Genomic DNA, 27,586 nt, shown 5'->3' with positions numbered 1-27,586 from the left:
GTGCAAAGGTCTGTCCCAGAGGTTTCCAGGGAACCAGATCAGAAAGGAAAATCTTCACAGGAACCAAAGGACTTGTGTTTCCATGCACTGAGGTTGAGGTAGATGTCCCGGATTTTCAAAGCACATGCATGCAGTAGGCATGTAATGAGAGTGAGAGAGATCTCTTCCACCTAGCCCAGAAAAGAAAGGGCTCTCTGCAGAAAGTCATAACCCTCAATGGTAATGCCACGGGGTAGTCAGGATGGACAGTCTTACTACACTGCCAGGGTAGGGAGGTATCCAGGGTAGTGGACTGTCTGCCTGACTAAGAGCCACGGGGATATCTGGGGCCAGGATGAGGAGAGAGTAATGCAGAGAGACAACACAGGCTAGTGAGGCTGGAGGTTCACTTCCTGTGAGTCTGTCACAAGGGGAGGGACCTGAAGTAGCCACACTTTTGTCTCCTCCGCAGACGCTTCGGTCCTCTTTGTTTTTGTTTTGTTGTTGTTGTTGTTGTTGTTGTTGTTGTTGTTTTTCCAGTAGAGAGGAAATTACGTAGGTGATGGGCCCCTAGAGTGGTGGGTGGTGGTGAGAAGCATAACTTCAATACCTCCCTCCACCTACAGAGGGATTCTGCCTCAGCCCTACGGAGTTGCCTCCTCGAAGGCAAATTGAGTCTCCGAAATCCAGCAGGAGAGGGCTCTATGTCACCAGCACAGTAATTTCTGAGACATGATATCACCAGGCCTTTCGATCACCACCTTGAATAAGCAAAGCTCTGTGGAGATTGAGATCGGAGTAGTGGAGGGGCGGGAGGGTGGGGCCAACTTTCCCAGCCCCTCAAGCTAGACCTCAAGATCTCTGCTCCTCAAGAAAGAGGGCCAGCCCATTCCACATCCTCTCACCCAAACCCAGGCTGACAGCCGCTCTCTGGCCCAGGAAGCACCTACAGCGAGCGACTTCACACAGGCCCTTTGCACAGATTCTCGTTTAGGGACCCTGCAGTGGGGTATGAGGGGTGGGCAAGGTTTGCAGCACCCCCTTGCTGATCTCTGATGTGCACCTCGGATCCCTTCGATTTTCTCTCTCCTGGATGCTCCGGAGGCCCTCAAGGCCTTGGTAAGCTGTCAGACTCTACTCCCGTGGGAAAGGAATTCAGATGGGTGGGGGCTCACCAACTCTCACCGGGCTTCTCAAATGTCCACCGGCTTTTTACACTGCACAAAAATAACCGTGTGCTAAAAAAAAAACCAAACTTTAATAACAGCCTGGCTTATCTGAACCCAGCTAGATTCTGTCAGGGTCCTGAGGCTCCATCCACCCCTGGGATGGAGCACCCCTCCTTTAGGAGGCCTCTCCAGCTTGCTCAGGGGCGGTGCCGCCCCTCCCCTGGCCACAGTAACCACCACTGCCCTTTCTGTCCCCTCAGTTGACGCTCTAACCACTGCTCCCAGCACCTGAGCCTTCTTGGAAGCAAGATATTTACTTAGCCAGTGAGTTAGGATGAGGTCATTCAGGAGTGGGCGGGCCCTTGTCCAATCCACCCGGGACCTTTCAAAATCGTGGTTGTAGGAAGAGAAGGACCTTCAGGGGAAGCTGGTATGCAAATAAATGACCAAGATGGTGGCAAAGCAGGCACTGGGAGAAGTAGCTGTCATCTCAGGCCTTGAACTTGATATGGGAGAGGAATCTCCCAACATCCCCAGGGATGAGCCCCGCTCCTAAGAGGCAGAGCCAGGGCTCAGTGTGTGGCCTCCTGCCCTGTTATAGCTCCAGGCAGACTCTCCATGGTCTGCCAGAACTCTAGCTTGTCATCCGTACTCTACGCCCAACAACGGGATGTGGGCTCCTCAGAGGGGGCTCCATGAATGCCTGTGGGGAAAGCCCCCACGTGTGCCTGGATATGATGCAGCAGTCTCCGCGACTCTCATAACCGCATTTCATCTCCAGCTCTCCCGTATCGACAGAATCCTCATCTCAGCCTGCTAAATGCCTTCCTCATTTTCCACTCTATCGACAGACTCCATTTGACTTAACTGGCCCCCATCGTGCGGCAATTGGAAGTCTTCTTGTTGCTCTAAATGATGGGGAGGAGCGGGCGCCACGCCTGGGCTTCTGCAGGCGCGTACCAGGAATAGGGCTTGGGTTTCCCTTCGCCACCAGCACCTGGACAGCTGGGAGAAGCAGCGGGGACAGGCCTGGGGCTCAGTAGGAGTCCCTCTGTCCTCAGCCGTCCTCCTGTCCTATAGGATGAGCATATCCTTTCTTTGCAGACCCTGTATTGGAAACACCGGATGCAACTCTCCGGAGACTGACCCTCAGACTTCCCCTACCCTACTCTGGCTCTCATAATCCCTTCCTCCTCTGTGACCTCTCTCAATCTTTCCCCAAGATGGAGGCTGCAACTTCTGTCTGAATATTCACTCAGCACCACCCACCTCCCCCACACTGCCCCCTCTAACCTTACATATCCCACCCTGCCCCACGCCCTCACTTTATCCACTATGCGCATGCCCTGACCTTACACACTCCATCGTACCCTGGTCTTACCTTCCTAAAGCTTCTAGGACTGGAATGAAGTTTGGGGTAATCATATTCTGGGGATCGAGCCACAAACAAAGGATCTAATGTCCCAGCGTGGACGATGGGTAGACACATAGAAGAGTCTGCCCACCAGCAGATGGGCACTGGAGAGGAGTGTAGATGACTTCAGTGACATGATTAAGGAATGCCCGTCTGGGAGGGGGCACCCGAACAAAAGGAAAGATGGGGGCAGTGTGGGCAGAGTTCCACGGGTCAAGTGAGTGTAAAAGTCCTGAGGCAGGAGAGGTAGGCACTTTACAGCGATGGCAGAGAGCCAGGATAGCCAGAGAGGGCCAGACTCGGGGCCTGCCTAGAATCTTTGGCTCTTAGGCTGGACTACGTAAATGCGTTCGTAGAGCGGGGCAGGAACTGGTTTCCTGTCAAAGAGCCCTCTGACTGCTGTGAGAACTGAGAACATACAAGGCAGGCAAGCAGGGGACCCAGGGGACCCAGGGAACCCAGGGGACAGAAGCAGAAACAGATGTGATAGTTCAGGGAAGGGACAGTGTAGTTTGGAACAGATGGTGACAGTGGAGCCTGTGCACTTGAGTGCATACACACACACACATACACACACATTCACATACAGATATACATGCGCTTGCACACACTTACACGTTCACATGCACATACACACAAATGCACGTATGTGTGTGTACACACACATACATACACATGCATTCACATACACATATAGATACACTTGCACACACATGTGCATATGCACACATATGTACACATATACACACATATGCATGTATGTGTGTGCGCACACACATAGATACACACATACACAATAGCAGTCCAGATTTTTGCTCATTTATTTGTTTGAGATATGGCCTCACTATGTAGCCCAGGCTGACCCGAAGTTTACTATGTAGTTCTGGGAACTCATAATAATCCTCCTGCCTCGGGCTGGAGAGATGGCTCAGTGGTTAAGAGCACCCGACTGCTCTTCCAGAGGTCATGAGTTCAATTCCCAGCAACCACATGGTGGCTCACAACCATCTGTAAAGAGATCTGATGCCCTCTTCTGGTGTATCTGAAGACAGCTACAGTGTACTCATATATAATAAATGAGTAAATTAAAAAAAAAAAAATAATCCTCCTGCCTCAGTCTCCCTAGTGCCGGAATCTAAGGCTCCATCTTGAAGTTAAGAGCGACAGCATTATCAGTTGTACCAAGAATTCTGGAGACCATTTACAGGCGCCCCAACTGTGGCCCAGAGAGGGAAGGGACCCATCCCAGGGATACAGAACTTCCGGTCATAGACACCCAAATCCAGCTCAGTCTCCCTCCAGCTGGCTTTGGTACCAACACCCCTGTCTGTACCCCTCATTGTCATCTCTGTCCCCAGAACCCCCTCCCTAGTCTCTTTCTCCCGGCCCCACCCTGCAGATGCCTTGGTGTCAAATTTCCCCTTCCTCAAGGCCCAGTTTGGAACAATTTGGAACACAATTACTGATAAGCCAGCAACCTGAATCCCAGCAGTGGCCACCCAGTGTCCCTGGGCTCCTGGAAGGGACCTTGCAATCTGAGCTCCACGCCTCTCACCTCCTCTCAAAGCCATGACGGTCACTTCTTATTTTTCTTGCAGACACTGGGACTGCCCCCCACCCTCCACCCCCACCCTGCCCCCCCCCCCCCGCCACACCCAGCACAGCTCTGGACAAGTTCATCTTTGTCAATTAATTATTGAACGGTTTATTTCACACCAGGAGGTGATAGCCGCCTGTTAAGCTAGCACCTTAATTACACACACACACACACACACACACACACACATTCGCACGCACCACAGGGGGTGGCATCACACACGGTGGAGGAGACGGTGGAGGAGAGGGAGCAAGGTTGAGACCTGACTCTGGCCCTGGTCGGGTCACTCTGCATTGTGCTCCTCGGACACACCCAAATGGAGTTCTCAGAGTCCATCTACAAACAGGGAAGGGGGCACAGAGAACTAAGTGGGGTCACAGAACAGCACGAGTTCAGACTTCTGCTTTCATCTGGGGGGGTAGCCTGAGTATAACACAAGACCGTGTCTCGGAATGTCTGTCCCACCACCCACATACCCCGCTGCCTTACATCTCATGCCTGTCTGCTCTCCTGGCTACCCCTTGACAATGTCGGGCACCCCCTGTCCTCAGGGCCTTTGCACAAATGCCTCTTCATTTTCCGAGTAGCATACTTTGTACTAATCAGCTCCCTCCATCGCCCCCTGCTGGTAGAGATCCAACATTGCTTTTCCAGAAGAAACTCCTTTTAAAAATTGTAACTGTCACCGGTTTCCCTTTTTTGTTTTTTGTTTTTTGTTTTTTGTTTTTTGTTTTCCCCCTTCAAACATTTTGTTATACTGTGTTTTCCTTACTTGTTATTCTGTATCTCTTACCAAAGTATAAAGTACATAAGGTTTGGAAATTTTTCTGTCTCACTCACTACCACCCACTTCTCCCTCCAAACCTGTCTGTGTCACCAGCAAGGAGGCCTGTGCCTGTCATAAAATAAATACAGTTAATCACTGTCAGATGAAGAGTGAATGAGAGAGAGAATGAATGAATGAATGAATGAATGAATGAATGAGGAGCTATTTGCATGCAATCCTCTAAATGCCATAAGATCAGAGATGATCCTTCCCAGAATGGAGCTCACTGTAGTACCAGGAATTTGGGGGAGATTCTTGGTAGAAATAGGGGTCCCCTGTCCAAAGAGGAAACTGCAGGAAAAGTCATTTTAAAAGGCGAGAGCTCCTGTTGATTTCATGTCTGCGCATGCCTCCGGGCTAGCAGGTCTGGCATGCCCCTCCATCAGTCTCCGGCAGATCGGTCCCCACCACCCCTCCCGACTCTCCCCAGGGAGGGGACAGGAACAGGAGAAGTTGCAGACACTTTGATTAACTCCCCAGCAAGAGTCCCCACGCCTGTGTCTCCTCATCCCCCCCTAGGCAGTAAACGGGGACAGTGTGTTGAGGGCTGGAGGATGGGCAGAGGCGCTGCAGGGGGAGGGACACGGGGACCGCGGGTCTGAGTGGGTGGAGAGAAAGGTCCTCATCTCTTCGAGCTGGGGTTCTGTTGCCTTTCTTCCGGGCCTGAGGGGTTGGAGGACCTGACAGCCAGAGTGGGCCGAAAAGCTTCAGCTTGCTGTCCCTTCCTCGGCCCCTCACCCTCTCTCTCCTTCAAGCTGGGCTGTCCCTCCCCACCCCGAAACGAAGATGGTGATTTTTTTTTTTCTTTAGAGCCAGTTTTCCCCCAAATCTCTGGAGATGCTGGGAGCTGCTGTTTCCATGGAAACCTACCCGCCAACCTCACGGAGGTGGAGTTGGGCGGCCGCCCCCTCCCCTCCGCCTGCGCAGCCTGGCTCTAGCCCGCAGGGGGCCCAACTTGCGAATCATCCCCTCCCCCATGTCCCCAATGGGGCTCACAGGCTGAGCAACAAGGCGGTGTGTTTGGCTTTGGCCTGGCCTGGGATCAGTACTAACCAAGCCAGGGCGACAAGGGGCTGCTATGGGGCAGGAGGCAGGATCGCATAGCATCTTCCACCCCCAAACAACTGACAAGGGGCCACCTCAGCTCTCAGTCACCTCAGCCACCTCAGTCACCTCAGTCACCTCAGCCACCTCAGTCACCTCAGCCACCTCAGCCACCTCAGTCACCTCAGCCACCTCAGCCACCTCAGCCACCTCAGCCACCTCAGTCACCTCAGCTCTCAGTCACCTCAGCCACCTCAGCCACCTCAGTCACCTCAGCCACCTCAGTCACCTCAGCCACCTCAGCCACCTCAGTCACCTCAGCCACCTCAGCCACCTCAGTCACCTCAGCCACCTCAGCCACCTCAGTCACCTCAGCTCTCAGTCACCTCAGCCACCTCAGCCACCTCAGTCACCTCAGCCACCTCAGTCACCTCAGCCATCTCAGCCACCTCAGTCACCTCAGCCACCTCAGCCACCTCAGTCACCTCAGTCACCTCAGCCACCTCAGCCACCTCAGTCACCTCAGTCACCTCAGCCACCTCAGTCACCTCAGCCACCTCAGTCACCTCAGCCACCTCAGTCACCTCAGCCACCTCAGCCACCTCAGTCACCTCAGTCACCTCAGCCACCTCAGTCACCTCAGTCACCTCAGCCACCTCAGCCACCTCAGCCACCTCAGTCACCTCAGCCACCTCAGCCACCTCAGTCACCTCAGCTCTCAGTCACCTCAGCCACCTCAGTCACCTCAGTCACCTCAGCCACCTCAGTCACCTCAGTCACCTCAGCCACCTCAGTCACCTCAGCCACCTCAGCCACCTCAGCCACCTCAGTCACCTCAGCCACCTCAGTCACCTCAGCCACCTCAGCCACCTCAGCCACCTCAGCCAGGAACCTGCCCTAGAGCTGGATTTTTTTGTTTTGTTTTGTCCCCCCCCCCCTAAGAAATTCTTCAAAGCTCTCACTTATCTGATCTGGGGGTTCCCCTCATTTCTCAAGCCACTCCACTCGAATTCCTCAGGGCCCAGGCATTCAGAATGTAAATGATAAAGTCCACAAAATAAATAAATAAAATAAGCAAAATTCTATGCGACTCAGGTGAGAGAGAGAAATTGATCCCAAGGAACAGAGAGAAGCTTCCAGAACCTGCCCCCTTGGGGGTAGGGGATATTGAAAAAAAAAAAAAAGCAGACTTGTCCAAAAGACTAGATGAAGACAAGGAAGGGGAGACTGCCCTCCTCCCCAGGAAGGGACTGCTGTCCCCTCAGGAGGCCACACAGGGATTTCTGCACAAACATAACATTGTGCAGGTCCCGTTGGGTACACAGCTCCCTCCAGGTCCTCATCCGGGGGAAGGGGCTGGTGGAAGCAGTTTTCCTGGGCGACAGAACGTCTTTCTGTCATTGTGGTGACACGAATCGATAGGTGTTAAAATTCATAAAACCACACAAAAACGAGGTCGATTTTACTGTATGTTAATTTGAAATATAAGGTCCCAACCGCACCACCACCCCCGAAATCCTCCAGGGTCCAAGATGGGTCATATGTCAGCAGACTAACGGCCAGGTCAAGTACAGAGGGTTCTCTGCATGTGTTTGCCCACGCCCCCGAAATGGGCTGTGGCTCTGGTTTCTCGCCATATTCACCGAGGCAGGAGCGTTTCCAGTTTGGGAACAGGCTAAGCTACAGGAAGGCTGTGCTCTGGGTATGGGTCCAAGCGGAAAGATGCCTGCTTCATGGGAGGAGCAATCAGGGGCTTCTGAGAGAACAGTGAAGACCCAGCTGCAGACAGATCATGGGCTCCAAAGGCATAGAGACAATTCTGACCTGTGAGCCTGATGGTGGGTACACAGTCGCGCACATGCGCACACAATGCCTAGTCTAGTCACCGGTAGGATCCATGCTTTGGGGGTGACGTGGGCCCACAGAGGGACTGAGGGATGCTACTCTGGAAAGGACTGTTAGGAAGGACTCTGTAACAAGGGACCTGTGACACTCAGGTCCCGTCCTTCCCTCTTATCTCTTTCTCCAGTCCCGGTACTTCTCTAGGCTGGCTTCTCTGGCACACATATCAGTGAAGACCAGAAATCAGTATTCGATATTCATTGGCCACTTTCTACCTCTTTTTTTCTTTTCTTTTCTTTCTTTCTTTTTTTTTTTTTTTTTAAGACAAGGTCTCTCAGGAAACCCAGAGCGCTCACCATTTCAGATAGACAGGCTACTAGCCGGTCAGCTCCCAGAATCCCCGTGCCTCTGCCCCCACCCCACAGCGCTAGAGAATTACAGACAAGCGCCGAAACACCAGGCTTTTAATGTGAGTGGGTGCTAGGAATCAAACCCAAGTCCCTATGCGTTAGCAGCGGGCACTTTACCTCTTGAAGCATTTCCCCAGACTCCCTGACGAGATCTCAGTGATGGTTTGTATATGGGCAGCCCAGGGAGTGGCACTATTAAGTGTGGCCTTGTTGGAGTAGGTGTGTCACTGTGGGGGTGGGCTTTAAGACCCTCATCCTAGCTGCCTGGAAATCAGTCTTCTCCTAGCAGCCTTCAGATGAAGATGTAGAACTCTCAGCTCCTCCTGCACCATGCCTGCCTGGATGCTGCCATGTTCCCGCCTTGATGATAATGGACTGAACCTCTGAACCTGCAAGCCAGTTCCAATTAAATGTTGTCCTTCTAAGAGTTGCCTTGGTCATGGTGTCTGTTCTCAGCAGGAAAACTCTAACTAAGACACCCTTCTTCCATGCCCTGAAGAAGGGCTCTACCAGTTGGCAGGAAAACTGAATGGGGACCATTTGAGGCAAGATACCTGTCCTCACAGAGTCACAAAGCTCATCAGGTCCCAGGGTAACCAGGATGGGACACTTCTCTCCATCTTTTTCCTTGTTTTCTTGGGCTCCATCTGAAGTAGACGTGGGGGTGGGGTGGGAGCTGAGGCAAGGGGGCATAGAAGTTTCTGCTACCCAGGGATCTCAGAACAGAGAGGAGGAGGAGAGAAGGGGTAGGAGGGATTCTCCTACCGCTAACCCGGCAAACTGGTATGAAGGTACAAATCAGTCTCTTGATCTGTGAAATGGGTGCAGCAGAAGCGACCTCATAGCTTGTTTGTAATGAGCAAATGAGTTAATAAAATACCGGGGGGGGGGGGTTGGGGATTTAGCTCAGTGGTAGAGCGCTTGCCTAGGAAGCACAAGGCCCTGGGTTCGGTCCCCAGCTCCGAAAAAAAAGAACCAAAAAAAAAAAAAATACCAGGAGGGACCCTGCATTGGGGAGGGTGGGAGGGGTTCTGTTAGGATGCTCAGAGCCTGGCCCATGTGAGCAAGTCAGCATGTCCCATGACTCCTGCAGTCGTGCAGACCAGAGTCCAGCCCTGGGAAAGGCTTACCAGCATTACCAGAGCCTCAAGGACCTCTGCCTACCCCACCCCCACCGAGGAGTAGCCGGTGTAAAGGCACAAACACAGAACGTTCTTTTCCTTCCTGAAGGGGAAAATTTCAAAACATTCTCTCACAAGTGTTTACGCTAGTAAATGACACCACACATCTGTGGTGATCATTAGCACCGATTTAAGTTCAGGTTTTGCCATCTGGGCATGCAATACCATCCCCACCTGCTCTCCTCCTGGGTGGGGTCTTGGCACTAGTTTTGGCCTTGGAGCTGTGAGCAGAAGAGAGGTATCTTTTCTGGGCCCACCCCTATCATTCCTGGCGTGAGACCCTCTAGAACCTGTTAGCCAATGTCCCGAGGGACTCCTCTCCTGGCCACCCAGAAGAAACACTAAGAATTCATATGGTAGGGGCTGGGGAGATGGCTCAACAGTTAAGAGCAAGCCCTGCTCTTGCAGAGGACCCCTGTTCAGTTTTCAGCGCCTATATAGGGGTCTCACAACTGCCTAATTCCAGCTCCAGGGGCTGCATCGCCCTCTGCTGGCCTCTACAGGCACCTACATACAGGTACACGATCCACACACAGACAAATGAAAGGAAAAGAGAACACATTATGTGTGTATGTATATGTAGTATATGATGTATTGTATGTTATATGATGTATGTGTATGTGTCTGTGTATACGTGTATGATGTATATGTATATGATGTATATATGCATTGATATGTATGTATTGTATATTATATGATATATGTATATAATGACAAATATGTATATGCATATAATGTATGTGTATGTATGTATGCATATGATGTATGTGTATATGTATATGATGTGTGTATATGTGCATGTGTTTGTATATGACATGTGTATATGCATATGATGTATGTGTATGTGTATATGCATATGATATATGTGTATGTGTATATTATATGATGGATATGTATATGACACATATGTGTATGCATATGATATATGTTTATGTGTATATTCATATGATGTACGTGTATATGTATATGATATATGTGTATATGACAAATATGCATGTATATACATACAACGTATGTATATATATGCATATGATGTATGTGTATATGCATATGGTGTATGTGTATATGTATGTATATGATGTATGTGTATATGTATATGCATATGGTATATGTGTATGTATATATGTATATGATGTGATATATGTATGCATATATGTATATGATGTATATGTATATTATATGATGTATATGGGTATGATGTATATGGGTATGATATATATGTGTATGATGTATATGTATATAACATATGTGTGTAAATGCATATGATGTATGTGTATGTGTATATGCATATGATGTATGCGTATGTGTATATTATATGATGGATATGTATATGACATATATATGTATGCATATGACATATGTTTATGTGTATAAGCATATGATGTACATGTATATGTGTATGATATATGTGTATATGCGTATGGTGTATATGTATATATGTATATGATGTATGTGTATGTGTATATGCATATGATATATGTGTATATGTATATGATGTGTATATGTATATGATATATGTGTATATGTATATTATATATGTGTGTGTATGTGTATATGATTATGTATATGATGTATGTGTGTATGTATATGCATATGATGTATATATGTATATGTGTGTATGTATATGTATATGATGTGTACATGTATATGTGTGTATATATAATTTCCCCCCTATGTGAGTGTATCAGTTAGGATCTAGTATACCTACAAATGTCAGAGAGCCCAAATTCACAATGACTTAAGCAGCCAAGTAACCTCAGTCTGGAGCCAATGCAGATCACATCTTTCAGAACTCAGCCTCCTTCGTGTGAGTGACTCTGCCATTATCAACAGATGCCTTCCTCCCAACAGTTCAAGATGGCTGTCAAGACTCAAACTATGATGCCTGCGTTCCAGCTAGCTTGGAGGAAGAAAGCCTCAGGAAGAGCCTGCTCTGTCCCTGTTACTGACACAGGTCACCTATGAACAGTGGGTCCTCCGGGACCATCCTATGTCTGGTCCATTGGCCAGGACTTCATCACAAGGCCACACTTAGTTGCAAGGGAGGCTGGGAAATGGAATGTGTATTCTGGGTAACCATGTACCCTGCTGATTTTTTTTTTTTTTTTTTTTGCCAAGCGGAGAGAGAGAGATCCAGGGAGGCAGCTGGTGGCTGCTGTTGGCAGGGCACGGCTTGCCTCGCATATAGGCTCTGTAGTGTGACGACTGGTTTGGACCTTTTCCAATTTATTTCACATTCCGGGTAACCGTATTAGTGAGAATTGCTTTTCTCCGTTTGTGCTATTTCGTTGGGATTTATTTCCAAATGTGTGACAACCTGCCAGGTTGAAGGGTGTGACTCGTTCTCTGGCAGGATCTGCGGACTGGTCTCGGGAGCGCTCAGAAATTTGCTAAGCCTGTCTTCTTGTTGGATACTCCATCCTCCTTTCTTCTGCCTCTCTTCTTTTTTCCTTCCCCGTCATCTCTTGCCTTCCTTCCTTCCTCCCTTCCTCCCTCCTACCCTCCCTCCCTCCTTCCTTCCTTCCTTCTTCCTCTCTTCCTTTAAAATTATTTTATCTGCCTGCGTGTCTGAGCACCGTGTGCATGCAGTACCCACAAAGGCCAGAAGAGGGCGGCGGAGTCTCTGGAACTGGAGTTAAGGGTTGTTCGTGAGAGGCCATGTTGATGCTGGAAACTGAGCCCAGGTCCTCTTGCAAGAGCTGCAAGTGCTCTTAACCGCTTAGTCATCTTTCTTTCTTTTTTTTTTTTTTTTTTTTTTGTTCTTTTTTTTGGAGCTGGGGACCGAACCCAGGGCCTTGCGCTTCCTAGGCAAGCGCTCTACCACTGAGCTAAATCCCCAACCCCCTTAGTCATCTTTCTAAACCCTGCCCCCTAAACCCCGCCCCCTAAACCTCGCCCCCTTTCTTTTCTGAAACAATGTCTCACTTTGGAAGTTGGGCAGGCCTCTGGCTAGCACCAGTCCCGCGGGGAGTGAGCCTTCGTGCTCAGAATTTTAATTATTTTATTCACTCGGGTTTCTCTTTGTCTGATCTATTTTGTTTGTCTTTTGAGGAGTCTCATGTAGCTCAGGCCGGGCTCAAACTTTCTATGTAACCAAGGATAACTTAGAATTCCTGATTCTCCTGACTGGATCTCAAGATTATGTCCCAGACATGTTGCCACCATTCCAGTTTTTACGTCTATTTTTTTTTAAACCAATTTAACAGTTGTGTAAAGGCTGTTTAGGGTTTTTTTTTAAAGCTTAACATTACATTTATTTATTTTGTGTGTGCACATGTGCATTTGTGTGTGTGCACGTGTGCGTGTGCACGCGCTTGTACATACCATAGAATATACATGGAGGTCAGTAGACAGCTTTTGGGAGTTAGTTCTCTTCCTTCACTATGTGGGTCCCAGGGATTTGAACTCAGCCCCTCAGGCCTGGCAGCTCCCTGACCTTCCCCTGCTCAGCCACCTCACCCTGCCCGAGATCTAATTTTATATCCACCGATAGCTAGCTGAGATTTTTGACCTGGGCTCATTACGATCTATATATACTCAAAGAATAGCTAATTCTATTTCCAATTAGAAGGAAAACTCAAATCTTGGAAATCTTAGGCATAGAAGACAGAGTCACAGGGTAGTTGGGCCAGACCCCATACTGGATCTGGCTGACCCCGAAGCCAGGGTTCACATATACAGGGCTAGTTTAAATAGTGAAGGGGGATGTGGGGTACCAGCCCGGAGGAGACCACTGCATGAGAAATTGAGGCTCTCCCTCAATGATGTTTTCTCTAACTAAACTCCTCAGCTTATGTAAGCACCTCCTTTCTCTCCGGTCCCTATGAATGCTCTCCCATTGCAGACAAGATAGACAGACAAGATGGGTAAGAGAGGACAGGGGGACCAGCAGGCCTGAGTCCAGGCCACCTTCCCATTCCCTAAGACTCTCAGTTGATAATAGCACCAAGAAGGGACAGTGGTGTGCTGAGAGGTCAGAGGTCCATCTGCCCTCCCTCTCCAAGCTTAGCTTTCTCTGACCTCTGCTCACCTATGTGACCCTGTCCCACCCTATGTCTGCTGGGGACTCAGCCACACTCTGTTTTGTTTCTCTCAGAGAGCTAAAAATACATCACTCGTGACATCCAGTGTCCCAAGTGCTTTATCAGTGTGAGCGCAGAAGCACTGTGGTGGCTGTTCCTGGTTGTCACTTTAAGTACATCTGGAATGAGCTACAAATCCAGAAATGGGAGGGTTCACCTGTGATCCAGATGGTTGAGACTGGAAGACACAGGCTTCTGACCCTGATCTTGACATGGAGATCTTGAGGCATAGTGGCCATGAAAAGCTTAGGCCCAGGCAAGGTAGTACAGGGCTCTAATCCCAGGAGACTGAGGCAAGCAGATCTCTGAGTTCAAGGTCAGCCTGAGACAAAGCAAGTTCCAAATCCAGGTGTGGTGGTGCATACCTTTAATCTGGGCCACACCTTCTACTGAGACCTACAGAAGGACATTGGAAGAAGGAAGACTCACTTTTTTCAACTGCTTGGACTTCCTTGCCAGCATGTCTGTTAGAACCTACTTTCACAGAAGACCAGCTCAAACACCTAGCTTCCTGGGACTGAGCAACTACCAGATTCTTGGACTTCCCATTCACAGCTGCCCACTGTTGGTTAGTTGGACTACAGACTGTCGGTCATCACAATAAATTCCCTCAATATAGAGAGATATTCTGTGAGTTCTAGAGAACACTGAATAAATCAAGCACAGAGGGGGACACTTTTTAGGGGTCCCCTGTGGCTAATGGTAGAGCCACAACAGAGTCCTAACTGCAATTCTCTTTTGCTCCATACTGTTTGTTTGGTTTTGAGGAAGGGTCCCACGTATCCCAGAATGTCCTGGAACTTGGTATCTAACTTGAGGCTGAGGATGACCTTGAATGCCTGACCCCTCTGCCTCCACTTTTTGAGTGCTGTAATTTATAGACATACACCTCCAGGCCTAGGATGCAATTCTTCCTTATTAGGCTCCCACTGTGGCGTTGGTTATTAACTGGAGAGACGTACCTCCTTGGGTATCCTATCTGCCCAGCTTGTGAGCCTGAGTAGGTACGGGGAACATGGGCCATGTGTGGTTACCTTGGAGATCCTCCTCCTCTGGATCTCTGGAAGAGCAGTCAGTGCTCTTTTTTTTTTCATCCAGTGCTCTTAACCACTGAGCCATCTCTCAAGCCCTTAAATCAGTTTGGAAAGGACCTTGACAGGTCAAAAGCTAGATCCCTAAAAAGTCTTGGAAGCAAACTCTTATTCACCTTCTGCGTACATCAAGAAGATGATGTGGGTGTGAAGAGGGCAGTGGAAGTTTCTGGAGAAAAACCTGTTCATACATTGTAACCTAGAGCATGGTTGGAGAGATGCTCAGCAGCTGTGAGCTGCTGATTCAGAGGGCCCAGGTTTGCAGCACCCAAGAGGAGGCTCACAACCACCTTTAACTCCCGCTCCAGCCACTAGGCGCCCTCTGCTGGCCTCCAAGGACACTGCACCCACGTGCATAAACCCACACAGACACACAGCTATACATATAATTAAATTAAAACACACATACACACACACACACACACACACACACACACACACACACACACACCTGTTCTCTAAAAAGTAGACCCCCCTGCACGGAAGGAGGTGACCGTCCCCCTGGGTGAGGAGTTAATTCCTTCGCAGTGTTCAGTTCTCGGCAGCATGGAGACACCATCTCAGGAGAAATTGGCAAGACATGTTAACAGCCCGAGAGCCATGTCAGACAAGAACAACAGAAGTCGCTGAGACCATTATAGTTGTCACACGGAAAGCTAAGTGGATATGTTCTCTGCTGTTCTTCAGGGACAAGCCAGGACCAGGCACGTAAGTTATGGGGGTGGGGCGCTCAGCTTTCACCTAAGAAATTTAACCAGAGCTGACTGTCGTCAAAATAGACAGCCTTGGAACAAAATCACCCCGACTAACGTTTATTGAAAAAACAAATGAAAGGCCGTGAATTTTATCTGCTTACTTTCATTCTGCGATCTGTTCCCATAGCCTTAAACGCAGAGCACCACAGAAAACTATTTGGAGATGGACTGTGTCTCCATGGTCAAGTATCTCCTTCATGATTATCAGAGGCAGGGACGCTTTTAAAAGCTACTTCCGGGGTTGGGGATTTAGCTCAGTGATAGAGCGCTTGCCTAGGAAGCGCAAGGCCCTGGGTTCGATCCCCAGCTCCGAAAAAAAGAACCAAAAAAAAAAAAAAAAAAAAAAAAGCTACTTCCAAAGCTCCTAGGGACAAATGCAAAATAAAAATTAAAATAAAATAAAGATTTTTTGTTTTTGTTTTTTGTTTTGTTTTGTTTTGTTTTGTTTTTTCCCCCGGAGCTGGGGACTGAACCCAGGGCCTTGTGCTTGCTAGGCAAGCGCTCTACCACTGAGCTAAATCCCCAACCCCTAAAATAAAGATTTATTCCTATTGTTTTAAGTGTGTCTGTCTGCCTGCCTGTCTGTCTGCCTGCCTGTCCATCTGTCCATCTGCCGGTCTCAGTCTGTGCACACAAATGCAGGAGCCTGCAGACCAGGAGAGCCAGCTCCCCTGGATCTGGAGTCTCAGGCCCTTGGAATCCCCTGAGGAAGGTGCCGGGAATTGAACTCAGGACCTTTGCAAGAGCAGTACATGTTCTTCACGGTTGTCATTCCCGTCGCCCCCCCCCCCCCTTTTTATATAAAAGACAATATAAGAGGCAGTGTCTTTGCTTCAAGTTGGATATTGTCTGCGTGCCTAGCATGGTCCTCTTCTGTTGGCCTGGTTCGCTGTTAAACCCATATTGTTAGCTAGTTAACTAGTAGCCCTAAACTAGTCTCAGACTGCTAAGCAGCTGAAGGTGACCTTGAACTCCTGACCCTGCTGCCTCCACCTGCCATCAACTGGGATTATATGTGTGCCACACCACGCCCAGTGCATAGAGCGATGAGGACAGAAGCCAGGGCCTCTGGCTGAGGGCCAAAGCTAGCGGCCTACTGACCAAGCCACACCCCCAGCCCGGGCCTTGCTGGACTCTTAATTTCACCGTGTTCATTCTCAGTTTCACAATTTCCACCTCACTCTTTTTGAAGATTCCAATTTCTTCTAGAAGACTATATATCTTTCCTCCTGTTCGATTTTGGGATACAAATCACAGCTAATTAAAAGCCTTAAAAACTAGGGGTTGGGGATTTAGCTCAGTGGTAGAGCGCTTGCCTAAGAAGCGCAAGGCCCTGGGTTCTGTCCCCAGCTCCGAAAAAAAGAACAAAAAACAAAAAACAAAACAAAAAACAAAACAAAAAACAAAACAAAAAACAAAACAAAACAAAACTCTGAATCACTGTGGGTCTGTTCTTGTCTATTTTTCCCTTACTGAATGCTAGACATTTTACACTTCACACTATGCCTAGCTTCTGGGGGTTTGAACTCAGGTCTTCAGGCCCACACAGCAAGCGCCTGTACCCCCTAAGCCCTACTGGCCAGCCCTCTCCTGAAACCTTACAAACTGGTATATTGAAATAGACATTGATAACTGAAATTTTTTTTTTCTCTTTCACTAGATGGGTATTATTATAAGCAATTCATAATGTGCATACAGTTTTCTTTTCTCTGTGTGTATTCGGTTTGGCTTCTTTTATCTTTAAAAGAACATACTTGTTCTTTTTTTTTTTTTTTTTTTTCCCGGAGCCGGGGACCGAACCCAGGGCCTTGCGTTTGCTAGGCAAGCGCTCTACCACTGAGCTAAATCCCCAACCCCCATACTTGTTCTTCTTTAGCTATTACTAGTGTGTGTGAAGTGGCAGTGGGGGTGGGGTTGAGCGCTTGAGGCAGCACATCTGTGGGAGTATTGCTAAAATTCCTTCCCAGGAGGAATAAACTGTGTCTCTACCCCTCTTCTCAAGGTCCCAATAACAATGGACACGATCCCACCAGAGTTCATAAGCCAATGATTTTATTGGGCTCCCTTACAGAACAGAGGTGAGGGCTTCCCAGTGTTGGCAGTAGATGGAGCCCCCAGCGCGAGCCTCCCCCAGCCTGCATATGTGAAGCCCTCGTTGAGGCCACGTGCAATGAAGGCAAAGTTGCCTAACAGGTGGTAGGGGCAGCTCAGGTGAGCTCTCTTGACTCTCCCAGCAGGCCGTGAAAAGTGTAAACAGCCAACAAGCCCAGCTCGGATGATCCTTTTGCAAGGGGTCACAGCGGAGCTCCTCAGGATGGTGGTTGTTTGGCTCAGAGGACAGTCGGGCACAACAGGTCAGAGAAAAACTTTGTGGGCTTGTTTCGCTCCTTCTTTCTGCCTTTAGGGAGGATGGGGATCAGATGCAGGTGGTCCGGGTGTCAGCGCGAGTGCTTTTAGGCACTGACGGAGCCATCTTGCTGGCCCCGGTTTGGTTTACTTTTTTCTTCTTTTGGATGTTATTTATTTATTTTATATATATCATGAGTACACTGTGGCTGTCTTTCAGACACACCAGAAGAGGGCATCGGATCCCCATTACAGATGGTTGTGAGCCACCATGTGGTTGCTGGGAATCGAACTCAGGTCCTCTGGAAGAGCAATCAGTGCTTTTAACCGCTGAGCCATCTCTCCAGCCCCGGTTTGATTTCTTGATACAGGGTCTGTGACAGCTATTTTTGGTTGTCCCCTTGACTACGCAGATCTGGTGTTAACTAAGACCCAAAAACGGAGGAACCTACCTGTGAGGGATTTCTGTGTGTGTGCTTAATTTGCTTAATTTTATTTAATTGGAAGATCCACTTCTAATCCAGATCTTTTGAACTAAAGCAGGAAGACACAGCTTTGACCCAGTTCTTTTGAATTGGCGAAACAAGCCTCTAACCGGCGCCACGCCTTCTGCCGGAAACCTATATAAGGACAGAGAAGACGGAAGCTTTGGTCTTTGCCTGCTTTCGCCTGGCGAGCCGGTCCACTTCTGGAAGTTAGAGCAACTTCTTCAGGCTTCCAGAGTACACAGAAGACCAGCGGAGACAGCCAGCCTCACGGACTGAATTAACTGCAGGATCCTCGGACTTTCGCTTCACAGCCAGCCATTCTTGGATTCGGCCTGTAAGTCATTCTAATAAATTCCCTTTATGTATATAGAGAGATTCATTTTAGAAGTCCTTTTTGTTGGCATTCTAAGCTCCACCCCCACAGTTACCTGGCAACAGCCAGGTATGCTCCGCCCCACAGTTACCTGGCAACAGCCAGGTTTGCCTGACTTAGTATAAAAGAGGCTGCATGGACCCTCCTCATTCTCTCTCTTGCTTCTTGCTCTTGTTCTTCCCCTCTTCCCCTTTGTCCCTTCTCTCGCCATTCCCCTCCCCCTTCCCTCCACGTGCTCATGGCGGGCCTCTACTCCTCTCCTCTTCTTCTCCCGTTAAACCTTTCCACGTGGAACCATGTTGCCTTACTCTAAATATTACAATTACACAGGAGTCCCCCCACCATCGTGCCTGCCAAGCGGATATTCCGAATTTATTTTACCACACTGAGTTTAGAATCCAGAGCATCTCAAGGAAACCCCAGCAGACACGAGATTGACTTCTACGTCCACCTAACTGCAAAGTAGGGGTGTCCCCTCAACTCCGTGGCCATCCATCCGGGGCCTTCAGTGGATGGGCAACCATCGCAAGAGTTCTAATCCAGTTCTGTTAGGATGAGGCTTGCTCATACCGGAGGAGCAGGGGAAGGGTTGGGAGGGGGACTCTGTAAGCGACTAGGTTATAAGGAACGGAGCCTCCCGTTGCATTCTGGGAGCTCTGGCGCCCGTCCTCCAGGTGGTATCCTTTTTAATCTCCAGCCTTGTTGCCTTCTGGTCACAAGATAAGCCACAGCTCCAGGCGATTCACCTGCTTTCCAGGCAGAAAGAAGGAGGAGTGGCTTTGATCCTGGGGTGTACTCTCTCAGTCCCAGTAGGCTTTCTCTGCAGCTCTTTGGCCTGAAGTGGGTCACATGCCTACTGATGCACCAATTCCTAGTCAAGCTAGACAGCGAGCGTTTCCCCGGCTAGCTTAGACCAGGTATGTTTTGTTTCCTGAGGCGGGAGAGTCTGTCCACTTTCTTAGACTATTGTCTCTTCCCCAGCAGAGCCCAAGGAAGAGGGGGACAGACATCAGGTTCATGATGGGCCATGACTGTGACAGGCTTGACCCCTGTCCAGGAAGCCTCAGGCATCTAGATACCCAGCTGAGGTGGCTCAGGGCCTCTGGGAGAGTCAAGCCCCTCTTCCATGTCTGTTCTTCAGCCTCCTCCTGGGTCGTCCTTTCTAAACTTCCTGTCCTCTGGCAACCTACCTCTGCAAACCCTCTCCTGGTATCCTTCATTCGAGCTCAGAGAGTTCCCCCAGGCCTGTCTCTGTTCAGGTCACTGCCAGCCTAGGTGCTCTCTTGAGGTATGAAGAGCAGCTATTCCTCCATTGTGGGAGGTCAGTGGGGGATGCTGGGAGGGGATCGTGCAAGGGCAGTTAGGGAAGGGAAAGGGAAACCAGGTAGTGAGCGTCCAGAGGAGGTAGATACGCCGTGAACCAGGTTCGAGGGTCTGGGTCCCCCAAGACTCCTCAGTTGCAACCTAGTCCCTGATGGCACAGCATTACAAGGGGAAGCCTTTAGGCCACGGCTGGGTCTTGAGGGCTCCACCTGGGAGTTCTGCCATTGCCCTTAGAAAAGACTCTCTGGGGTCCCAGTCCTGGCACTGGAAGGCTAAGGCAGGAGACCAAGGGTTTAAGGCTATTCTTAACAGACACTGGTCCGCTGGTGGCTAGCCCCTGCTCTTCTTTGGTGGGCGACACGTTTCTCTTGTGTGGCTGGCTGCTTGAGCGGTTTCTGTTTTAGCGGCCCACAGAGACTAAGGCACTGTCCTTTGTGTGTTCACATTAGAATGGCCATCCTTCCATGCAGAATTAAAATGAAAAAACTCTCACGGACTGAGCATCTATTTTTTCCTCATTCCTAAGGCAGACCCAGAGGCCATACCTAGTGTGAAGAGTACCATGGGGGGTTAGGGGGTTCACTAGAGGCTCTTGTGTGGGGGTGGGGGTGCTGCTCTTATCCAGAAACTCAGGCCTATCCCATTTGCCCCCAACTGCCAAAGTTCACAGCTGCCTCTGTTCTAGAGAACTTCCTCAATTACCTCATCCCATGGCCCTATCCTGGGCTCCTGGTAGTCAGAGATAGCCTGATGGGAGGGGTGTTCCCCATCACTTTCTGCCCATTTCTTCAAAGCATCAGCTCTCCCTGAACGTATGGCTCATGTTCCCTCAGCTAGGTTAGAAGTCCCAGCCATCCTCCTGCCTCCACTCCCCCCTTGGAGGTAGGGTTACAGATATATGTGAGATGCCTAACTAGCTGGGCAGGTGCTGGGATTTGAACTCGGGTCCCCATGATTTTACAGCAAGCACTCTTAACCCTTGAGTCACCTCTCTGGCCTTTTACTACTTACTTATATGTGTATTTATGCGCATGTCAGTGTTCATGTATGCTGTATGCTAGACCTTCTAGGGACCACCATATCTGCTGTTTGTCTCCACCTGAGTCAATCACTAGCAGGGACTCCCTATGTCAGACTCAGCTGGCAGGGAAACGTGTCAGGATAGCACTTAGGACTTGCCCATGCTGAGAGCCTGAGGCAGGACCTGGGTGTCCCTTCTACCTTCTGGGGCTCCCTTGAGGAACTCCATCACCTTCCTGTGGTTCCTCGTACTGAGTGGACTATGGAGCTCTGTAGAGGCATGAAGCAAGGTCGTTGGAACCAAAGGATTTTCCCCGTTTTTCTTAATTTTTATGTGTGCATGTGTATGTGTGTGTGTATATGTGTGTGCACGCATGTGCATGCGCATGTATGCATGTATATGTGTGTATGTGGTGCATGTGTGTGCATGTGTATGTGTGCATGCGTGTGTATGTGTGCATGTGCCTGTGCCCGCAGATGACCAGAAGAAGGCATTGGATCCCCAGGAGCCAATGTGGGTGCTTGGAGCCAATCTCTGGTTCATTGAGCTTCCTCAATAGCCCTCCAGTTCCTTTCTGTCTGGGGAGGCAGGCGGGTAAACGGAAAGACTCCGCATACTTGTAGGAGGGTGAGGAGCGGGAGAAACAGCCAGAGATGACCCGGAGACAGGAAAGATGAGGTGAAATCTGGGATGACAATTTGGAGGCAGGGTGACCACGGGACGGGTGTAGAATAGAAACCTAGTTGTCCTGTGCGTTTCTCACCTCACCCACTTCCTGCACAGTATGCTACACACAGTAGGTGCGTTGCATTTGGGGCACAGGAGTCCTGCCTTGTGGAAGCCCTCAGCACCCCTTCCTTCCATCCCGTCTCCACTGAGCATGCGCATTCTCCATAGAGAGGAGGGGCGGAGTCTTCCAAGGCTTTGCCACCTAGAGCCCAAAACAGAGCCCTCCCCTCTCTTCAGCGGGGATTTAATTAGGTGCACTAATTAGTCGCTAAGTGTGAGAGACGGAGACACAGGCACCTGTGCGCTTGCAAGCTGAGGGCGGCTTTGGGCTGGTCATGCATAGGAAAAGCCGCCAAGGGAGACTTGGCTGTTGCTTCAAGGGACAGCACTAGGAACTGGACCTCAATGGTGCTGTTCCCATCCCTGTCTACCAGGATGGGAAAGCCAGAGAGGGGAGGGGCCCAGGAGCACACTGTGCTCACACACTCAGACACAGTCACACACACACACACACACACACACACACACAATCATGCATTTGTCTATTCCATCATTCTATTGGCACGCACATTGTATTAGATACACTCATCCGGTTCCCACACATATTGGCTCACTTGAGCACTTACTTAAACACATATGCAGAGTCAACACATACACACACACATACACACACACACCTGCTCTCACAGCAACTCATAGACACACCCATGTTCACTTATCTACACGTGTGTGCGCATGTGCTCATAACGTGTGCCCGCACACGCACCCAAGTGTGGGAGAAGTGGTGGGGTTTCGAGTTTTGTGAAGTTTTGTTAGTTTAGTTGATTTTTCTTGCTTGGGTTTTAAGACAAGATCTCATGTTGCCAAGGCTGACCTCACACATGCTTTGTAGCCAAGGATGCCCCTTAAACTCTGGATCTGTCTTTGTCCTCTTCCCAAGTGCTGAGATTAGGTATGAATGGCCACCCTGGCTCAGAAAACGCAGTCTGTCTGTCCTACCTCCAAATCCAACCCATCCGAACTGTGCTAGAATCTTCTTTTCAGCTAAATTCAAGGGTTGTGCAAAAAGCCCCAACCCACCCTATACAATCGCTAGCCCTCCACCTCACACCGCCTCACACTGGTCTCTTAGCAACATCTTCTCCAACCTTTTGGCTTTTCTAAAAGGAAAAGCAAGTTCTCTGAATAGAGGCCCCAGTCTCCTGCTGTGTGGCCAGAGTGACCTGGGGACAGAAGTTCTTCCGGTGACCATGTATCCTCCACAGTATTGGCCACTGCCACTCACAGGGAAAAGGATGTCCTGAGAGAGAGAGAGAGAGAGAGAGAGAGAGAGAGAGAACACACCTTGTAAGCCACATACCAGAGTCAGTTTGTAAGATCAGCATGAGCTTGGGGGAATTAAAAAAGCTCTCTGACAGCTGAGTGTGGAGATCTACCATGCCAGCATTCAGAAAGGGGGATGGGTAGGCAGCTCTCCATGAGTTTGGGGCTCTACATAGTGAGTTCCAGAACAGCCAGAGCTACCTAGTGAGACCCTGTCTCAAAGGAACAAAGAAGAAAGATCTCTGAGCCTCCACCGGTGTAACAAGTTCAGGCTGTATGGGATACAAGCAAAATCTCATGTTACACATGCAACCAGCTGAGCTCGGGGTCTGGCATGCAGTACACGCTCAGTAAGGCTAATCCCACCACGGCTGGGGCAAAGCCAGCATTCCCAGAACAGGGTCCTGCCTGGCCTTCGGGCCTGGCTGCCTCTTGCCTGCTTTCCCTGTCTCAGAAGACGACAGGTTATTAGGACAAATTTGATCGAAACGACGCATGGATTAGCATGTGCGAGGCAAAGTCTAATTCTGTTTACTGTTCTGGGGTAGCACACAATTATTACAGGAGCTGGGACAGAGTGTTTTTAATAACATTCCTTGTTAAGATTTAATTACAGGAAATTGCATTTTCTTAATCACTGAAAACTCAACTGGCTAGGAAAAGAATCGTGATAATTTTGCGTGTGGCTTATTAAGTTCTTAGGATATTCTTTCTCTTACATTTTTCTTTTATTATGTGCTGCTGCTAAGTGCTTTTTAACCCTTGGAGCAGACACCCCTGCCTATCCCACCCCAGGCCCTAAACTCAGTTTGCAAGCTCGATGCCAGAATCCCAGAACCAAAGAGAGAGCTCGAAATGTCAGAATCCAGCTGCCGGGGCCTCTTGTAGAGAACTAGAGTTCGATGCCGGGTATGGTACACCCGTATCAGATGCCTCACAACCAAGGGGTCTGATGCTGCCTTCTGGCCTTTGCCAGCACACACACACACACACACACACACACACACACACACACACACACACATTTTTTTTTTTTTAAAATCCAGTTGCACTCAGGCACCTATCCTGGCAACCTTTCCCCTCTAACAGCTACCGACATTGTCCGTGAGTTTCTGGCTAACAGATTTTCAAGTGTCAGGGTTTCTTACCTGAGGAGGAGAGTTTACACCAAAGGGAGATTGGTGACCACATGTCCTGCTCTCCCCCAGGCTCTGCTTCCTCCCTTCGAGGCCTGGTGAAGCTTGAACTGTGAAACATCCCCATCCTCCGAAAGCTATGAGACCCACGCTTCTGTCACTTGGGCCCTAATAGACTCTCTTTAGCACCCCAACATACTGCCTGTATGTTAATAGATTCATCTAATGGATCCACCTCAAGTGTCCCCTTGGACCCTCATCCCAGACTTGTCCTAACCCAAGGAAGAATGTTGGGGAAAGAGGCAGCGTGTTCAGTCAGCCCTTAGTACCTGGGCCTTGTTCTCACCTTCCTGGAAACCTTGCTCCTTGGCAGGTCTGCCTCCCGCCAGAAGCCTTCAGGAGCTACAAAAATGAATTTTTGAACTCATAGGCTTGGCCTGGGAGTCCGGGACCTATCCTGTGTCCCGAGAGTAAGAGCTCTCTGTCCCTTGCCTGCCCTGTCTTTCTGGGGCGGGCAGAACCGTGGGGGCATTTCCTCCTCGTTGGCAAGATGGGAGATTTCCCTCCTGCTCGAGTACGCTCCAGATGTGGGATTCTGAAATAGGCCAAAAGAGAGCTCCATCCCGGTGCAAGAACTCTTTCCACTGCCTCTGTCAGTGTGAGGGACACGGGAATGGCGGCAGTCAAGAGGAAGAGGGGAGTGGGGGGGGGGAGGGAACCCAAGTTACAAAGAACCATAGCCTACTGGTCCATGCAGGAGGGACACTGGCCATGTCTCAGCACCATGAGGAGCAAAGCTTATAAAATCAGCGTGAGGCCAAGAGGGACTTGTGATGTTTAAGCAAGAATTCTTTAGCTAAACGAAGGAGTCCTGGCCCTAAATATCTGCATTCCTGTCACCATTCCGGGGGTGCATGCTTGAGCACGCACATGCGTGGTGTGAAGGGGCATTTGGCCTCGGTCCCAGCTTCATCCCTGTCTCCTGGCCCCATGACCCTCGAACCCTTGGGCTACAGTCCCGCACAGCCTTTCCCTCCTTCAGATATCACCACCCCTTTGGCAAACAATCCCCATTTGTGTACAGCATGAGGCTCCCTGGCCGCAAATGCCACCTAGTCCTCTTGCTCTCTGGGCAAGTGGGAGAGAAGAGTCTCAAGTCACGGAGACACAGACTAGAGTTCTGAGTGGAAGCGTCTGATCTGACACATCCACGAGTCTTTCTACTCTCCTCTAAACTCGAACCCCCGGCTGTCTTAATGCCCCCTCCCCCCCCCAGCCCCCAGTGGCCTCTCTGTTCCCTCTAAGTCGCTTTGGTGCCTTTGTTCTCCTGGCTGGGGAAGGCAGGCTTGACAGCCTTAACCCCGGTGGCAAAGTGCGGGACTTCAAAAGAGGCTTCAAGGAGCTGATGGATAATAGATGGCTGTATGCATGAATGATACATATGTAGATAAATGATGGATAATGGGGACTGCGTGGAGTATAGGCAGATGCTAGGTAATGGGTGTGCGGATACACATGGAGAGGGGGAGGGGAGGGGAGGGAGAGGGGAGGGGGAGGGAGAGGGAGGGAGACAACGGGCATGGTACTGCAGGAAGACTATGGTACTGCCTGGAGACCAGATAGGCGGGGAGACAAGATGGACGAACCTCAAAGGGAGCTTACTGGACCCAGGACCGGAGGAAAGAGTCATCAAGTGGGCAGACACCCAGAGCCTTCAGTGACAGCTAGGAACTATCCAGGCATCCATGGCAGATGGCAGAAAGGCCAACATCTCACAGCCTGGTGAGGATGATGGATGTGCTGGAGTAATGAATGGCTCGACCCGCTGATAGATCAAGTCGCCTCCCGCCACCTTGAGCGCCATTAACTCTGTGACGGGGCATCCCAGCGGTGAGTGCTGCTCCTCTGCCACCCACAAGGGGGCGCTCGCGTTTGAGGCCCCATTCAGAGAAGGTTTCCATGACGGTGGGACCACGTGATCCTCCTCTCTTCCCTCCCAGTCCTCAGGTTCATAAATAATGGTCCTGGTGGAAAACTGCTCCTCAGGGAAGGGCAAGAGAAAGGCTTCCTGCTAAGTTGCTTGGCCTAGGCATCTGAGCCAGTCCCATCACTCCCCTGCCGTCCTCTGGTCGTGCTTTAAATACTTGAAATACTTCACTTTTCTCTACCCTCCTCTTCCTACTCCCTAGACTCTAGTTCCTCCCCCAAATAGCCAGCCAGGTTATTGTTCTTGAAAAAGCAGAGGCTGATTCCAAGGGGAGTGGGGATGAAGTTGGGTGGGTGGGGCTGATGAGCTCTTCTGTGGGCTGAACCCGGCATGAAGGCGCAAGGCTGTTCCAGCAGCCAGTCCCCACCACCATCACCACTAGCCGGTAGGGAAAGCAGGATCCATGACGGACAGCCTTGTGGGGAACCTTCCCTGGGATTCAGCGAGGGTGCAAAGGGTAAAACAGGAAGCCCGAGGCAGGGCCAGCAGTCATGCAGAGGAGACAAAGTCCCTGCTTGAGAGAAATGAATTCCCAGGGTGGCGGAAGTTTCTACAGGGAAATCCCAGAAAAGTTCAGCAGCTAGCTCAGCATCCTACTGCAAGAGGAGGGGCAGTTAACAGCGAAAAGGGGTTTCCTTTCCTCTTCTTCACAGCCCCCTTAGTCCTCTTGAGAGCAAAGCAAACCATCTGGCACACCTGCCCCTGTCTGGAGGAAATGCCGCTAAAGTGGCTTTTTTTTTTTTTTTTTTTTTTTTTTTTTTTTTGGTTCTTTCTTTCAGGAGCTGGGGACCGAACCCAGGGCCTTGCGCTTCCTAGGCAAGCGCTCTACCACTGAGCTAAATCCCCAACCCCGCTAAAGTGGCTTTAAGCCACGAGTAAGATGCCAGGCACGGTGGCGCACGTCAATCTCTGTGAGTTTGAAGCCAGCCTGGTCTAAAAAAAAAAAAAAAAAAGGAGGAGGAGAAGGAGAAGGAGGAGGAAAAAGAGAGGGAGAGGGGGGAGAAGGGGGGAGGGGGAGGGGGTTAAAGAAAAACAGGAAAACAAGGACAGAGAGGAAGGAGAAGAAGGAGAGATAGTCGGATAGACAGACTGACCAAGGTTGACCAGGATGGGTCAAAGGTCAGAAAGGCCAGGGTAGCCAGGGCAGAGTGAGGTGGAGTAGGGCATTGGAAGTGTCTCTATGCTCCCAGGGTGAGAGCTCTGGAGGAGCCGCCGAGATACATTGAGGGCAGAGCGCAGCAGGTCCAGTTTGTCTTGGAGAGCGGGGGGAGTCCCAGGCTCAGATCTGTAATGTGAAGGGTGGTTTCAGACAGCGTGGGAGCCTGGGAAGTCATTTAAGGAGCTTCCCTACAGTGAAGGTGGACATCAGGAAGGCAGGAAGCAGTGCCAGTGTGGTAAGAATGGCTTTAAGGGGAGTTAGGGATTTAGCTCAGTGGTAGAGCGCTTGCCTAGGAAGCGCAGGGCCCTGGG

At 50.0% G+C, this 27,586-nt stretch overlaps 1 protein-coding gene across 1 annotated transcript in view; it reads left to right on the top strand.

Moving 5' to 3' along the window:
- Positions 1-18,368: 18,368 nt before the first annotated feature.
- Positions 18,369-27,586, top strand: part of Ccdc167 (coiled-coil domain containing 167) — an 80,903-nt gene continuing 71,685 nt past the window's right edge. Inside the window, exon 1 of the mRNA XM_087598338.1 lies at positions 18,369-18,558. The gene's annotated coding sequence lies outside the window, so the exon portion shown is untranslated. The remainder of the gene's footprint in view (positions 18,559-27,586) is intronic.

The sequence above is a fragment of the Rattus norvegicus genome, chromosome 20 (assembly GCF_021556685.1).
Source record: "Rattus norvegicus strain SHRSP/BbbUtx chromosome 20, alternate assembly SHRSP_T2T, whole genome shotgun sequence".
NCBI lineage: Eukaryota > Metazoa > Chordata > Mammalia > Rodentia > Muridae > Rattus > Rattus norvegicus.
This window is presented reverse-complemented; position numbering and strand designations above follow the sequence as displayed.